The 13,305-nt window shown below is 47.8% G+C and overlaps 1 pseudogene; it reads left to right on the top strand.

Annotated features, from left to right (window-relative positions):
• Positions 1-9: 9 nt before the first annotated feature.
• On the top strand, positions 10-2,358 carry LOC119281124 (annotated as a pseudogene).
• The last annotated feature ends 10,947 nt before the right edge of the window (positions 2,359-13,305 follow it).

Here is a 13,305-nt window from a genome sequence, read left to right as displayed (position 1 = left end):
GCGTCGAAGAAGGCGGCGAACCGGCTGGTGGTGGAGGAGGCCGCCACCAACGACGACAACTCCGTGTGCAACCTCCACCCGGCCACAATGGAGAAGCTCTCCATATTCCAGGGCGACATCGTGCTGCTCAAGGGCAAACGCCGCCACAATACGGTCTGCATGGCACTGCCCGACGACACCTGCGAGGGGCACAAGGTCAGGATCAACAAGGTGGCCCGCTCCAACCTGCGCGTGCGCATCGCCGACGTCGTGTCCGTGCACCTGTGCCACGACGCCAAGTTCGGCAAGCGCGTGCACATCCTCCCTCTGGACGACACCGTCGAGGGCATCACGGGCAACCTCTTCGACGCCTACCTCAAGCCCTACTTCGTGGACGCCTTCCGCCCGGTCCACAAGGGCGACCTCTTCCTCGTGCGCGGCGGCATGCGGAGCGTCGAGTTCAAGGTCATGGAGATCGACCCCGCGGCGGACTACTGCGTCGTGGCGCCCGACACGGAGATATTCTGCGAGGGCGAGCCCGTCAAGCGGGAGGACGAGGAGAGGCTGGACGATGTCGGCTACGACGACGTGGGTGGCATGGGGAAACCGTTGACTCTGATCAGGGAGGTCGTCGAGTTGCCACTCAGGCATCCGCAGCTTTTCTAGTCCATTGGCGTCAAGCCTCCCAAGGGCATCCTCCTCTACGGCCCTCCCGGGTCGGGCAAGACTCTGATCGCCCGTGCGGTGGCTAACGAGACCGGGGCCTTCTTCTTCCTCATCAACGGCCCGGAGATAATGTCCAAGATGGCCGGAGAGAGCGAGAGCAACCTGAGGAAGGCCTTCGAGGAGGCCGAGAAGAACGCGCCCTCCATCATCTTCATCGACGAGATCGACTCCATCGCTCCTAACAGGGAGAAGACTCACGGCGAGGTTGAGAGGCGCATCGTCTCCCAGCTGCTGACTCTGATGGATGGCATGAAAGCCCCCGCGCACGTCATTGTCATGGGCGCCACAAACCGTCCCAACAGCATCGACCCCGCCTTGAGGCGCTTCGGGAGGTTCGATCGTGAGATCGACATTGGCGTGCCGGACGAGGTCGGGCGTCTCGAAGTGCTCCGCATCCATACCAAGAACATGAAGCTGGACGAGGACGTCAACCTTGAGGTGGTTGCCAAGGATACACACGGCTACGTCGGCGCCGACTTGGCCGCGCTCTGCACTGAGGCGGCGCTGCAGTGCATCAGGGAGAAGATGGACGTGATCGACTTAGAGGACGATACCATTGATGCCGAGATCTTGAACTCCATGGCCGTCACCAATGACCACCTTAAGACGGCTCTCGTCGGCACCAACCCGTCTGCACTACGTGAGACCATTGTCGAGGTGCCCAACGTCACCTGGAATGATATCGGCGGCCTCGACGGCGTCAAGAGGGAGCTGCAAGAGACCGTTCAGTACCCGGTGGAGCACCCGGAGAAATTCGAGAAGTTCGGCATGTCACCGTCCAAGGGCGTCCTCTTCTACGGGCCACCGGGATGTGGCAAGACCTTGTTGGCGAAGGCGATCGCCAACGAGTGCCAGGCCAACTTCATCAGCATCAGGGGGCCAGAGTTGCTCACCATGTGGTTCGGCGAGAGCGAGGCCAACGTGCGCGAGATCTTCAACAAGGCGCGTCAGTCTGTGCCGTGCGTGCTCTTCTTCGACGAGCTAGACTCCATCGCTACCCAAAGGGGCGGCAGAGTGGGCGACGCCGGTGGCGCGGCGGACAGGGTCCTGAACCAGCTGGTCACTGAGATGGACGGCATGAACGCCAAGAAGACTGTCTTCATCATCGGCGCTACCAATAGGCCGGACATAATTGACTCGGCGTTGCTCCGTCCCGGCCGCCTAGACCAGCTTATCTACATCCCCTTGCCGGACGAGGCCTCGCGGCACCAGATCTTCAAGGCCTGCCTCCGGAAGTCTCCCGTGGCCAAGGACGTCGACCTCGGTGCACTCGCTAGGTTCACCGCCGGCTTCAGCGGCGCCGATATCACAGAGATCTGCCAGAGGGCGTGCAAGTACGCCATCTGAGAAGACATTGTAAAGGACATGGAGAGGCAGAGGATGGGGAAAGACACCATGGAGGTGGACGGCGGTCAGGAAGACGAGGTGGCTCAGATTAAGGCGTCTCACTTCGAGGAGTCGATGAGGTACGCGAGGCGGAGCGTGAGCGATGCTGACATCAGGAAGTACCAGGCGTTCGCGCAGACGCTGCAACAGTCTAGGGGGTTCGGCACCGAGTTCCGCTTCCCAGCGCAGCCACAGGCGGCAGAAGCTGCTGTGCACACCTCCGCGGCAGCTGCTGCTGATGAGGATGAAGACGATCTTTACAAGTGATCCAGTAACCATTATTAGAAACTGAAGTACTAGAATATTATTGTAGACTCTTTCTGTTATATATTTCCTCTTCGTTGATCACTTTGTATTGTTGATTCCTTTCATGTACTATATAATTTTCGTTCTTAAGAACTAAGAACTTGCATCATATAAATGCAGTTCGTGAATTAGAATCTCATTATTGTCGCAAAAGAAAGCGTGCGTGATTTCGTGTTATTTTCTGGCAGTGAAGTGAAATTAGCCTAAGCTGTCAACTGAACCGTCCCTCTGCTCCTGCACAAGATTTGGAGGATCCTCTGTTATTTTCATTTGTCAGACACTGATATGCTTGATTTACTTAGTACTCCCTCCGTTATAGTGATCTAAACGCTCTTATATTAGTTTACGGAGGGAGTAATTGAGTAGATGCAGTCTAGAACAGACGAGTCAAGGAAAAGAGTAGCCTGGGGGTGTCTAGTTATCAGTTATGTGTTTTTCCATTTGGTTTAGGTCGTTTTTTATGTCCAGTCAGTTTGTGACACATGTATTGTTGTAATTTCAGTCAATGCTCAGTCTGAAAAAAGTCTGTTTTACATCCCGTTTCAGGTCGAATTCTACCTTCCCGTTTTGGACCTTTAAGCAAATGTTTGCACTCAGCCTGTCCCCTAACTGGCCCTTGCAAAAACCTATTACCATCCCACACAGACAACAACAATCTGCTACTTAGATGGTGTCGAAGACAATCATCATATTCACTTCATTCAGAGTGTTGTTCCTGATGGTGATCAGAACTGCTGCGCCAACCCCTAAGAAGAGAGGAATGAAAGACTGAACATGACTAAGAGCTAGACTCTAGCTGACTGACTGATAGCTTAGCCAGGTCATAGAGGAAATGAAGAAGAAAGGAAAGCTGACTCCCATATGAACTATCAAAGAGCTACACTAGGCATATGGAAACACAAAAGTGTCGAATAACTGAACTATATGTCTTCTGTAGAATAACTGAACCCGGAGGGACAAACTGGAAATCAGTGGCAATTTGAAATGAATGAAAAAACCTATTCTGGTAAAAACTGAATGAAAATACATGGCAGACAAGACTGACAAACTCCTATACCCCTCACCAGTCACCACCTCAATCTAAGACTGACAACAAAAAGCACATAAATGGAAACTGACTCCCTAGGTGACACGGGGGGCGATCGCGCCGCCGGCCCTAGGACGCCACCCTCGTCTCCTCCCTCCTGCTGCCGCCTGAGGTCGTGCCGGCGAAGCCTGGCCTGTGATGGCGGCGGCGGGGCCTTCTCCCTTGCGCGGTGGTGGCGAGATCTCCTGGCGGCGGCGGCGCATGGTACAGCGGTGATCCAGCGGCAAGGAGCGGCGGATCCCGGCGGCGACAGGGGAGGCGCGACCTCCCCGTGGCAGAGGCGCCCCTGTGGTGGTGGCCGAGATCCTGGGTCTCGCCTTGCCCAGATGGGCTTGGGCGGACCGGTGGTTTCGGTGTGCATCTACAGGCAAGCGTGGTGGGCCTGACGGTGCCGGCTGTAGGCACTGTGGTGGTGCCATGGTCGGTCAGGCAGCGGCGTCCTGGATCCCTTTCGTCCAATCCCCAGCAGAGATGGCGGCGGTCCATGCACAAGATGCTTGATGGAGGCTGTTCGAACAGATATGGGTGAAAACCTGGTCTTGGCTAGCTGCCAAGGCCGGCGGTGGCGGTGTTGTCTGCGTCGTTCACTTCTTGAAGGCATCGCCCTGGAGAAGTTCAAAGGCACTCTCTGCCACCTCTGGGGGAAACCCTAGATCAGTAGATCGGATGACGGCGGCGCTCTGGTGTCGTTTCCCCCTTGGGGGCATCATTCTTGGAGGTGTACACGCGTTCGAGGGACCAGTGGACGGCTTCTTTGGTGGAGCGGTGCTTCATCTTACACATTGAGGGTGGCGGATCTCAGCGGCGTGGCGCAGTGGAGACTCGGCGTCCGATGCGCGGAGATGGACTCGCACAGGAGAAGGACGTTGTCTGGTGTCATGGTGGCATCGATGGTACAGAGGCCTGGCAAGGTCGGTGCGTTAGTTTCTGCTCTAAAGATGGATTGGTGGAAGATGGCGGCGATGACACATGAGAGTGCTTCAGATCGGTTTATACCCCAAACCCAGTATGTGGCTTGGTTGGGGCCTCCGGATTTAGATGTTAGGCTTTCGTGGGATGTTTGTCTGGTATTAGGCTCGGGCTATCGGCACCTCTTCATCAAGTGGATAGGAGTAGCGACAGTTGTTGCTACGCTTGTAGCTTTAGATGACTTGATGTACTATTTTGTAAGGTCTTTGTAAATAATTAATAAAATGGCTGCATACATCGCCCAGAGGCCGGGGGTAATGCTCCTTTTCTAAAAAAAATGAAAACTGAAGAGTTGATGGCTGAATGAATGGACATAGACAAACTGAAGAAGAAAACTGATCTTCTCTTTTTTTCCGGGAAATTGATCTTCTCTCCATGTTCAACGAATACTCAGGAAGAATGAAGTACCGAAGAACTCCAGGATGCATCTCATGCACGAACTTGAAATAATTTGTTGACCATTGTCTTCAGAAACTTCCAACGAGCCATAAGAAATTTTTGATACTGATCTACCACATACTGGTAATGCAATTGTCAAATGACAATGAAAACTGGAGTAAATAACTAAAATGATAATTAGAGTATAACAATTATTGTTAGCTGCATCTGCATGCATACATTCATGCTCTCGTTCCCCTCCTTGCATGTATGTTTCTGTTGGCTAATTGGTTACTGACGAAGAAACTTAGTGTGCACTAAAGACTAAAGAGTTGTACTCGTACTACCAAAAACTAGGTGGATGATTGACCTTAGCCTCACATTTTTAAACACACACATACACACCATGGTGACGAGGCACGTGGATAAAGTATTTTGTTGGTGAGATGCTTACCAGTTTAGCCATCAGAATATACAGGGCTTTGGTTTTTGCTGCTACTGCCTGTAGCCACTAAAAAGTAACACCGCTTGAGCCCCGCCGGCAACAGGCAACTCCTTCTTGGCTGCTACAGCCACTGGAAGTGACACCACTGTCAGCGGTCTTGTACTGAAATGATAAATGAATATAGACTGAAAACACAACCAGAAAACTCATAAACTGAATATTGTCTGGAGGATGCCAGTGACACCCCCATTCAATCTGGAAAATGAACACCTTAAAAATACGAAACTAAAATGGAAATGGAAATGGAAATTTTCCGAAAACTTGCTAAACTAGATAACTAACCTACCTATGTGGTAACTCAAAAAACTGAAGAAAATGACACCTAACACTGAAAACTACTGACTGCACATATAACTGTCTAACCCCCAAAAAAATGCTATCTGCCATCAGCCATCGGCATATTCTTGTTTTTTTTATTAACAAACTCTTAAGCTAAAAAATCCCAGGAATGCTAGTTTGATTTTGAAGAAAAGGGAAGAGAAAGTTATAGAAATAAAGAGTGATTCTAAAACTTGGACTGAAGAATGAGAGTAGTTCATAACTAAAGAATGATATAAATTATTTAAAGCATATTCTTGTTTTTTTATTAACAAACTCTTAAGCTAAAAAATCCCAGGAATGCTAGTTTGCTTTTGAAGAAAAGGTAACAAAAAGTTATAGAAATAAAGAGTTGTTCTGAAACTTGGACTGGAAATGAGAGTAGTTCAAAACAAAAGAATGAAATAACTTATTAAAGCAAAAAATAGTGACTAAGAAACAGATTTTTACTAATGTAATGATTGACTGAACATTTACTAAGAAAAACAAAGGGGCTTAAAATCTGGATACTAATGAAAAGATAACCCGAACTGAACAAAATGACACCTAACACCGAAACTAAACATGAAACTGAACAAAATGACACCTAACCCTAAAAGTGCGGACGAAAACTGATGAAATTGAGAAAAAGCTGAAGGGAAGAGTCAATGAAAAATGAATAATTGATAAAATTGAGAGAAAGCAAAAGGAAAGATTGACTGAAAACTCAAGAAGATGACTAAATAGTTGAAAGACAGAGAATGAAGCAAGCAAAACGCCAAAGGAAGTTACTAAAGTGAAAAACAAACATCGACTGAAGAAAACAAAATGCTGAAGGAAATAAATGAAGAATAAACAAACTGAATAAAAAAATGAAGAAGCAAATGGCTGAAGAAATACTGAAATAAATGTCAGAACAAAGAATAAAGGGACTAGAGGAAAAAAATGAAGAATGAAGAATGAAAGGAGAAAAATAACAAGAAAAAGAAAGGAGTAAATGAAAAGTTCTTAATAAATAGAATGAGAAAAATGAGAAGGACTAAACAAAGAAAGGGAGAACAGCCCCAAGACTAAGGAAAGTGAATGAAATAAAAAAGAGTGAATGATTGCTCAAAAGGACTCTGATGAAACAGCGACTGGGGACTAAGAATATACTTTTCTTCGGTGACTAACATGGTAAAAAGAGACACTGAAAAAACTGAGAAGAGAGACATTGATTATTCAGAATAACACCAAAGAAGAAAGAAAGATAAATGAATACTAACAATGTAATTTTTCATCAATGAATATGAAGACTGATTGAAGAATGAATTAACGCACAAGCAAATGAGCAACTATATATAAACATGACTCAAGAGATTCTTAGTGTGAAATTGGGTAGTAGGAAGGGCAAGGAAGGTTGGCATATAATGGACAGAAAACTGAAGAAACAAATGGACATGCATTTTCAATGCTAAGTGTGCTTCTGAATCTAAATACTAAAGGCTAGTTTCAGATGTGGATAAATGATAATGAAGAACTAAATAACAGGAAATGAATAAATTAAGTTGATGATAAACAAAGTTGCAGGGAAACTACATATGGCTGCATGATCGATTGTTGGCAGAACGCCAACACACTACAAAACGCAATCCACCACAAATTCTTCAGAACTAAACGAGCAAATTCCCTCTAATCTCCCCTCTGATCTATGGCATAAGTGTAGATATCCCTCATCAAATCTTCCTTCTTACAAACAACCAAACAAATGAAGGGTAAATAGACTGAACCGCCAAATACTAAGAATGGCACTCACAAATGATGATCCAGCCTGAAAAATCAGCATTGGCGAACAAACACGACATCAAAGCAACAAACTAGTATCTTCAATGTGGTTATGAAAATAATTAATTAGTTTTGGAGCATTCATCTGTTAGAAAACGTGAGGAAGAGAGAATGACCGAACAGTTTTCTGTATTGAGGAGGAGAGAGAGATATACAAGGTTACATGGGCCTGGGCCTCACTCTAGACTATGGGACTGGGCCTGTACAAGACAAACACAACATACTTCACTCTAGACTATGGGCCTGGGCCTGTACAAGACAAACACAACATACTTCACTCTAGACTATGGGCCTGGGCCTGTACAAGACAAACACAACATATATACTTAACACCCCCCCCCCTTCAAACTTAAGGTGGGTCAGGAGCATCTGATACACCAAGTTTGAGAGTGTGAAACCTATGCTGATCTCTAGTTTGTGCCTTGGTGAAGAAATCTGCGACTTGAAGCTCTGATGGGACATATTGTAGCTTAACAGTGGATTGTTGACAATGAGATCGAGTGAAAAATGCATCCACACCAATGTGTTTGGTCAACTCATGCTTGACTGGGTCATTAGAAATCTGAATAGCAGCAGTGCTGTCACAAAGAAGAGGTGTTGGTGTATGACATAAGACACCAAGATCATCCAATAGCCAGCGAAGCCATACAATCTCTGCTGTAGTAGTAGAGAGAGCCCTAAGCTCTGCCTCGACGCTGGAGCGAGACACGGCAGTTTGCTTCTTTGATTTCCATGCAATGAGAGATGTACCAAGAAATATGCAATAGCCAGTGACCGAGCGACGATCAATAGGATCACTCGCCCAAGTGGAATCAGAGTAAGCATGAAGCTGGAGCTGACTGGAATTAGCATAGAACAAGCGGCGAGATGTAGTTCCCCTTAAATACCTAAGGACTCGGAATAGGTGACCATGATGAACTGAGGTGGGAGCACAGACAAATTGACTGAGAATATGGACTGCATGTGCGATGTCAGGTCTGGTCACTGTGAGGTACACTAGACTGCCGACAATGTGACGGTAGCGAGAGGGATCCTCAAGAGGAGTGCCATCAGTAGGACGCAACTGCAGATGAAGCTCCATAGGTGTAGCAGCAATGCGTGTCAGTGAGACCTGAGCGAAGAATCAAATCCCGAGTGTACTTTTGCTGGGAGATATAGTAACCATCATTGGTGTGCTCAACCTCAATCCCGAGAAAATAGCTGAGAGACCCCAAATCTGACATCTTGAATTGTTCACTCAATTTTTTCTTAACAAAATCAATATACCCAACATCATCTCCAGTGATCAACATGTCATCTACATAAAGTAGAAGCAATGTACGGCCATGATTAGATGTATGAATGAAGAGTGCAGGGTCATGTTCGCTAGGAGAAAAACCGGCAGCTTGAATCACAGAACTGAACCGCTCAAACCAGACACGAGGGGCTTGCTTAAGCCCATAAAGAGCCTTTCAAAGACGACAAACATGACCTAATGGAACCTTGATACCTGGAGGTGGCTGCATATAAACCTCCTCATGTAAATCACCATGAAGGAAGGCATTCTTCACATCCATGTGGTAAATTTTCCATGACCGAGTAGCAGCCACAGCAATTAGAGTTCGAACTGAAGTCATGTGAGCAACAGGAGAAAACGTCTCATCATAATCTTTCCCATGAGACTGCTGAAAACCTCGTGCAACAAGGCGAGCCTTGTAGAGTTCCACAGAACCATTTGACTTGGTTTTAACCTTATACACCCATTTGCAAGTGATAGGGACTGAACGAGGAGGTAATGGTACCAAATCCCATGTACCAGTACGCTCTAAGGCTGCAAGCTCCTCAGACATAGCCAGTTGCCACTCAGGTGACACTACTGCCTCCTGATAGGTACTAGGCTCAGAAACAACCCCTGCATACAAGTCCTTGTATCGCGTTGCTAGAGAAGAGCCGTCAGCGCAAGGATCAGTAGTACTGGCTGGAGGAGTAGAAGACAAAGGCATAGATGACTGCGTGTCACATGGAACTTTAGAACGACGAGTGTAATGGAAAGTACTGGCTGGAGGAGTAGAATAATGACGAGTGTAATGGAAAGGAAGACTATCTAGAGGTGGAGCTAGTGGAAGAGAGAAAGGAGCTGGCGAGGAAGGAGATGAAACATGTGGTGGAGATGGTTCTGATGTTAGGACAGAGGAAGGTTGTTCAGCTATGGACTCATCTAAAAAGATAGGTGGAAGTGAAAGAAACGAGGTAGACTCTAAAGAAGTTGAGGATGATGGTTTAGTGGAAGGGGAATAGAAGAAGGGTTGATCCTCAACAAAAGTGACATCACGAGAAAAGCGAATGCGGCGAGCAGAAGAATCATAGCAACGGTAGCCCTTATGTTCAAGACTATATCCAAGGAAGACACACTCAGCAGACTGAGCAGTCAACTTGGTACGCTCACGAGGTGCTAAAAGAACATAACAAGTACAACCAAAGACACGGAGGTGGTCATACATGGGAGGAGAACCAAACAAAACCTCACCAGGACAGTTGCCCTCAAGGCGAGTAGAAGGTTGGAGATTGATAAGATAAACAGCAGTTGAGATAGCTTCACCCCAAAAATGAGTGGGGACAAAGGAAGAAATCAGAAGGGTACGAGCTGTCTCAACAATATGGCGATGCTTACGCTCAGCAACGCCATTCTGAGCATGGGCGCCAGGGCATGAAAGCTGAGGGAGAGTACCCTCAGATGAGAGAAACTCGCGAAAAGCAGTAGATAGATACTCCCCCCCGGAGTCAGAACGAAAAACATGAACAACACTGGAAAACTGAGTATGGACCATATGTACAAAAGCCTTATATATAGTAAACAACTCAGAATGATGCTTCATAAAATAGACCCAAGTATGTCGAGAGTGATCATCAACAAATATGACATAATGTTTGTGGCCACCTTTTGAAACAAATGGGGAAGGACCCCATACATCAGAGTGCACTAAATCAAAAGGATGACTAGAATGAGTAGTGCTGGAAGAGTATGGAAGCTGTATTTGTTTCCTAGCTTACAACCCTTACAGTGAAAACCAACATCTATGGAAACATGACCCAAAACACCTTGTCGAACAAGTGTAGATAAACGAGAACCACACAAGTGACCTAAGCGATGGTGCCACTGGGCAAAAGAAAACGACGAAGTGGATCTTGATGTTGATGCAACCATCCGGAATGCGGATGTGGTGGAAGCTGAAGGAAGGTGTAAGGTGTCAAGGATGTAGAGGGATGTGGATCCTCTACGGCGATGGCCAGTTCCAATGACCCTCTTGCTCTGACGGTCCTGCACATAACAAAATGAGTCATCAAAACCAACAAAGTAGTTCATATCAGCAAGCTGGCCAACAGACATAAGATTCATGGACAGCTCCGGAGCAAAGGAGATGGCAGGAACAGAAAACTTGGATGTGCAAAGAGAACCCTGATGAGTAATAGAACAAGGTGTACCATCAGCAGTCTGAACAGAGGCACCATCCCGCACTGGCTGGCAAGACACAAGCTGAGAGCGATCAGAGGTCACATGGAAAGAAGCTCCAGAGTCCAGAACCCAAGGCTGGGTTGCAGCAACGATGGGCTGAGAGAGAACAGATGCAGAAGCACCCCTCGCTTGCTGCTGATAAGGAGCCTGGGGTGCACGACGCTGCTGATTGAGGGCCCGTCTAGCCTGAAACTCAGCTAACAGCTCTGGATGAAGCTTGAAACAACCATCTCTATGGTGTCCTGCCTTCTTGCAGAACGAGAAGATGACAGCTGAAGGTGTGGCCTTGGAGGCACCTGGCCGCTGAGGAAAAGCCAGAACACTAGTGTGTAGAGTCTGCGCAGAAGTAGTCCCAAGAGAACGGAGACGAGTCTCCTCAACGATCAAGCTAGCAAGTGCCTCTGTCAAGGTGGGAGGAGTCGTACGACCAAGCAATTGAGTGCGAATGTTCTTAAAATCTGGCTTGAGACCCATCACAAACTGAAACATGAGAGTCTGATGGTCGTACTTTTCCTTCGCTGCACATGACTCACAACCAGAATTACCCTTTGGAACCATGGAACCTAGCTGCCCAGTGATGCGAGTGAAAGCTCCATAGTACTCTTCTATGGACATGTCTTTTGGCTGCCGAGTGTTGTGTAAATTCTGCAACAAGGAGAAATGAAGTGCACTGTTGGGCTGAAGGTAGCGCTGCTCAAAGTACTTCCATATCTCTTTAGCTGAAGTGTGATGCTCAAGACTCATTCGGAGTGAGGGTTCAACACCCAGAATTAAAACTCCCATCACACGATCATCGATCTTTTGCCAAGACTTCCTTGCTGCATCATCATTTGGACTAGGTGGATCATCTGTCAGATGAGAAACAAAACCGGCCGTCCTCAAGATAGTCCGGGCAGAAAATGCCCATTCCCTGTAGTTTGAACAATCAAGCTTGATATCTATGATCAAAGAACCAAATCCGAAATCATTTCTTGCCATAGTGGTGAGCGGCCAGCAGCTGGAAACACCCAATTTGATAGCAGCTGCAGGCAGCAACAAGAGATGAGCAGCAGACAGCCACAAACAGGAGCAACAACCCACTAGGCTGGCTGCTGCTTGCTGGATCTCACTAGATAGAAGGAGGAGCTTGCTGGATCTTGCTAGATAGGAGGGGGAACGCCTGGAGCTTGCTGTAGTGCAGGGAAGGCACCAAGAGCTTGCTGGAGATGGCTGCTGGAGAGCAGGGGAAGTATTCTCACAGAGTAGCTATGAGGACACACAGAGGAGCTGCTGGAGAGCAGCTCCTACAGGTTGATGACGAAGATGGGATGGGGCAGCGATGTGGATGTCTCCTCACCAGACAGATCCGCCTGAATCACCTCACCGGCGGCGATTTCATGGGTGGCGGCTGGAAGAGGGACTAGGGTTTGGTCCTGGTCTGATACCATGTTAGAAAACATGAGGAAGAGAGAATGACCGAACAGTTTTCTGTATTGAGGAGGAGAGAGAGATATACAAGGTTACATGGGCCTGGGCCTCACTCTAGACTATGGGCCTGGGCATGTACAAGACAAACACAATATACTTCACTCTAGACTATGGGCCTGGGCCTGTACAAGACAAACACAACATACTTCACTCTAGACTATGGGCCTGGGCCTGTACAAGACAAACACAACATATATACTTAACATCATCCAGTACGGCACACTCCTTTATTTAGAAAAAATGAAATCCAGTATGACAAACACGAACCGCGCGGAATGAAATTGGGGATGAGAATCAAAAGGGGGATAACGGATCTTACAGTGGGGGAACCACTTTAGCAGCATACTTCATCTATCTTCCCCCTCGGCCAGGCTCCATCTTCCCACTGCCGCAACACGTAAATGTGTAGATAGCATTTAGGCAGAAAAATAAAAACAGACCGATTGGGAGAGAACATGAAGGACATGAACACACATAATGTTGATGGAGGGAGATGAAGAATAAGCGTCGGTCACCGCCGAGTGAAGGGCGCCTGAGGTCGCTGGCGCCTCCGGCCGTACATTGCAGTGGCCACCATCCTGGACTCAGGCGGAGATGAACTGAGGACACAAAAGCTCACATCAATTTGGCAGAGGGAGAAGAAAAGAAGAAACTCCGGTCGCCGCCAGGGACGGGCCCAACGGGTGAACCGGTGAAGGTGATGGTCTCAGCGTTACTTTGCAGCTACACGTGGACGAATATGAGGCGAACGATCTCGACTCGGAACGTACGGGCCTTCCAACCCGAGTCGATTTCTTCAGGCCGGGCCTTCAAAAGGGGGGCTGACCCCCAGGTACCCTCTTCACCGCAACACGAACGCAAACTAGCCCTCCACATCCAGCCAGAGGA

This window comes from Triticum dicoccoides, chromosome 3B (genome assembly GCF_002162155.2).
Source record: "Triticum dicoccoides isolate Atlit2015 ecotype Zavitan chromosome 3B, WEW_v2.0, whole genome shotgun sequence".
Lineage (NCBI taxonomy): Eukaryota > Viridiplantae > Streptophyta > Magnoliopsida > Poales > Poaceae > Triticum > Triticum dicoccoides.
This window is presented reverse-complemented; position numbering and strand designations above follow the sequence as displayed.